We start from the raw sequence: 4,597 nt of genomic DNA on the forward strand, positions 1-4,597 counted from the left end.
CACCTCCGCCTGGAGACACCGAGAGAATATTTAGCCTTAAGACAGCATGGGCTCTAGTGCGGGACAGTGGACTCGGCCTGCTTAGAACCCCTCCTGTCCAATGCCACCCTGTTCTCCAAGGCCACGCAGAAGTCTGCCTCAGCAGTACCCAACCTTTTCGGCACGGGGGACCAATTTCATGGAAGACAATTTTTCCATGGACCAGGGTTATGGGGGAGAGAGGGTGGTTTCAGGATGATTCAAGTGCTTTACATTTATTGTGCACTTTATTTCTAATCTAACGGGGCTGCTGATCTGGCTCCTGTGGTACCAGTCCATGGCCTGGAGATTGGGGACCTCTTCGTCTATATTATCATCACCACCACCATATTATAACAACGGTTATTTTGGTTTCTTACTGTGGCTCAAACAAATTACCACAAATTTAGTGGCTTAACCCAAATTTATTATCTTACCGTTTTGGAAGTCAGAAGTCCAAAATGGGTATCACTGGGCTGCAATCAACATGTTCGTAGGGCTGTCAACCTTCTGGGGGCTTTAGAAATTGTTTCCTTGCCTTTTCCAACTTCTAGAGAGAGGTACCTATAGTCCTTGAGGCCCCTTCTGCCATCTTCAAACCTCTCTTTAACTCGCACAGAAAGCTCATCTGCCTTCTCCCACCCCTTATAAAGACCCGTGTGATTAGATTGGGCTCACCTGGATAATACAGGTTCTCTCAAGTCAGTCAGCTGATTAACAACATTACTTTCACCTGCAATTTTAATTCCCACTTGCAATGTAACATCACAGAGTCACAGGTTCCTGAGATCAGAATGTGGACAACTTTGGGGAGTGGGGGGAGGGTATTATTCTCCCTTCTGCAATGATTAACATTTGAGCACTTACTTTGTGCCTAGTACAGTTCTAAGCTTGTTACTACTTGTAATAGTGCATTTAAGCCACACCTCAACTCTGTGAGGTGTACTTGCTTTACAGAGGAGGAAAGTGAGGCCCAGAGAAGGAAAGTAACTTGCCTAAGGTCACATTACAGTACAAGGCAGGGCTGAGCTACATACAGATCCAGGGGCCCGAGCTCAGTGCCCATTCTCTTAGCCATAACCACTTTTCAGTAATTGGAGGACAGCTGTACAAACAGACTTCTGCCTGGTCTAATCCTCCTTTGATGACCCAGAAAGCCCTTCAGCCTGTGACACTGCCTCAGGTCCATCAACCCTGACTGCCATTTGCAGCGGTGAGACATCTTTGAATGGGCTGAGCGGTGGATTTCTAGGGGCTGGGATGCCTGATGAGCCTGCTTCCTTCCCCAGCGGGCTTCTCACAATGGGCAATAGTGATTCTAAACTCCACTCTGTGGTATCTGACCTCAGCTACTTCTCTTTTCCTCTGCTCTAGCCCTGCTGGTTTCACAGACATTTCTCCAAAAAAGTCAAGTCAATGCCTACCACAGGGCCTTTGCACTTACTGTCACCCACACCTTGAATCTCTCTCCATTTCACACAGAACCATCACTTCCAACAGGTCTCTGCCCAAGGATCTCCTCTTATTTAAAAAGGAGCCAGACATCAGGCCTAGCTTGATGGGAGATGTCTCCCTCTCCCCTCTCCAATAGTTTGGTGGACAGAGGCATTAATATTCCCTTCATCTTTCTGCTTTCTCCCCCATCATGGTGATAAATAAAAGGGGCAAACTAAGGGAGGAATTTTTTTTCTGTTTAAATTTGCTTTAAAAAAGAAAGCAACTCTGAATTATAAAAAAAAAGTAAAATGCATTTATCTTCCATTAAGATCAATTAATCTCATCACTGATCAGTTAATTTCAGCATTTGTAGATAGACAGCTGCCTTCACCTTGAAGCTCTTCTTGACTTGGTGTGCACAGGACTCAGTGCGAAAAGCAGGGGAAAGGCAGGGGCTAGTTCCTTAGCTACCCCATCTTTCAAGGGAAAGAGGGATAAAACCTCGACTTGTGGAATGCTTACTGAGTGTTCAACCTTCACATCCCTGCATAAGAGGTACTAGAAAAGAAACCTGAAGATCTTGGACATTAAGTATCTGGCCCCAGATAACATATGGACTGAGAAGGATGGGAATACAAGTCATCCTGAATAACACAGCAGAGTTCACCAGTTGCCATGAATGTTCCTCCTTTAGGGAGAGAGGAGGTGACCTGTGGTGGAGTGGGACAGCATTGAAGCCACTGACCAACCATGAAAAACAAATTTTTTTCCTAAATGAGTAATTATTCTATTTAGAAAGTCACATGGAGACAACAGGAGGCAGAAGTAAAGACTCATGTTTCCATCCCCAGGGGATATTTGCATGAGGATATACAATTTTTCTAGCACCGACTGTTGAAAAGGTTGTCCTTTTTTCACTGGGTTGCCTTGGCACCTTTGTCAAAAATCAATTGAACATGGGTAAACCTATGACTGATTCATGTTGATGTTTGGTAGAAACCAATGCAATACTGTAAAGCAATTATCTTTCAATTAAAAATAAATTTTTAAAAATGTTACAACTACTTAAAAAAAAATCAATCAACCATTTATGTCTGGGTCCATTTCTGGACTCTATTCTGTTCCATGGATCTATTTGTCTGTCGATGCCAATACTAAATGTTTTGAATACTTTAACTTTGTAATAGAGTTTAAAGTTGAGATTTGGGTTCTCTAAGTTTGCTTCTTGTTGTTTTGGCTATTCTAGATTCTTTGCATTTTCACATGAATTTTAGAATCAGATTGTCAATTTCTGCAAAAAAAAAAAAAAAGCTTGCTGTTATTTTGTGTTGAATCTACAGGTCAATTTGGAGATCACTGATATCTGAAGAACATTGTGTGTTTAGGCCCATATGATATATCTCTCTGGTTAAATGTGAGTGATAGTTGCTCAGTCGTGTCTCTTTGTGACCCCATAAACTGTATAGCCTACCAGGTTCCTCTGATTATGTAGGTCTTATTTCATTTTTCTCACTAGTGTTTCATAGTTTTTATTGAACAGGTTTTGTACCCCTTTTGTCAGATTTCTCCCTAAGTAGCTTTTTATGCTAATGTAAGTGGTATTTTAAATTTTAATTTCCAGTTATTCATTGCTGGTATATAGAAATACACTCAATTTTTGTATATTGATCTTAGATCCTGCAACCACGCTTAACTCACAGGTCAACTCTAGTAGATCTTTTGGGTAGATTTCATAGGATTTTTCTACATAAATGATGTCATCTGTGAATAGAGATAGTTTTCTGTGGGGCTAAGTTTAAGGAGGCTGTGTCCTAATAAACTCCATCCTCAACTGTTGGAGAGACAAGGAGGGACAATCCAAGATGAGGATAGTCAAGACTTGAACTTTATCATCAGGGCAGCAGATCCATAGAGCAAATGGTCTGACAGGCTAATGTTAAAATGGATCAATCTTCCATTAAGATCAATTAATCTCAGCACAGATCACTTGATTTTCTATACTCTCCATGGTTAAGAGCCCAGATATGGGCTGAGTAAAGGTAAAAATATCCAGCCCCAGGTTCAAAATGTCCAAAACCCTTTTCCATAAAAGCACCACCGTCTCTCACTCTGATCTCCATGTAGCCCCCTTCCTGGTCTCTGGGCCTTCCATCTTGCCCCCTCCAATTCCATCTCCATTGAGCCAGATTGTGTAAAAATGTAAATACTACTATTCTAAGCCCTGCCCTTAAAATAAAAGCCCAAACTCCTCACCCAGGTCTGAGAAGCCCTCCCCATCCCTCCAGTCAAGCTCATCTCAAACCTTCTGTGCTGGAAGCACCCTCTCCACGCACCTCACCTGTTCCTTGTCACTTCTTCAGACGCCTCTCCTGACCCTTCCAACAGATGCTCGCTATGTTTTTCCTGCCTTGCACTCACCACATTTGTCCTTTAATTTCATACTAAGCAGTGCAGAGAGGGCTGGGACACTGCTGTTTACCCAGCCTCTTACCAATGACTGATAAGTCCTAGGCACTTGGTCAATGGTTTGAATGATTCCCAGAGTTCTCTTGAGCTACATACACACTCATTCATTCACTCCCAGCCTTTGTGAAAAACTTTGCAATATATTGGGGATGTTTGTTTCCCTGGGTCGGGAAGATCCCCTGGAGAAGGGAATGGCAACCCACTCCAGTATTCTTGCCTGGAGAATCCCACAGACAGAGGAGCCAGTCCATGGGGTCACAAAGAGTCGGACATGACTGAGTGACTAACACTTTCTCTTCTCTTAGAAAGGTGGTTTAAAACCATAGCTGTGTGTTTAAATCTCCAGGTGATTCTAAAAAATCCTAATGCCTCACCCCAGACCATTCAAATCCAAGTCTGTGGGGGTTAAGATGCAGGTATTTGTAACTTTTTAGAGCTCTGCTGGTGACTCTGATGTGCATCCAGAGTTAGAACCACTAGTGTAGAAGAAAAAGCTGCTTTCATTCAACCAGCTGATAAAAACCATGAACGAATTCATCCCAGAAGGGCCAACAGGTGAGGTACGTTAAGGACCCTCACATGGGGCGGCTATGCTGAACTCAGCCTCCTGCGAGAGTAGCTCCTACGCTTTGTTGGTTCCAACGGAGCAGCAAGAAAAAAAGAAACCAGACCAGAG

Source organism: Cervus canadensis, chromosome 5 (genome assembly GCF_019320065.1).
Source record: "Cervus canadensis isolate Bull #8, Minnesota chromosome 5, ASM1932006v1, whole genome shotgun sequence".
Lineage (NCBI taxonomy): Eukaryota > Metazoa > Chordata > Mammalia > Artiodactyla > Cervidae > Cervus > Cervus canadensis.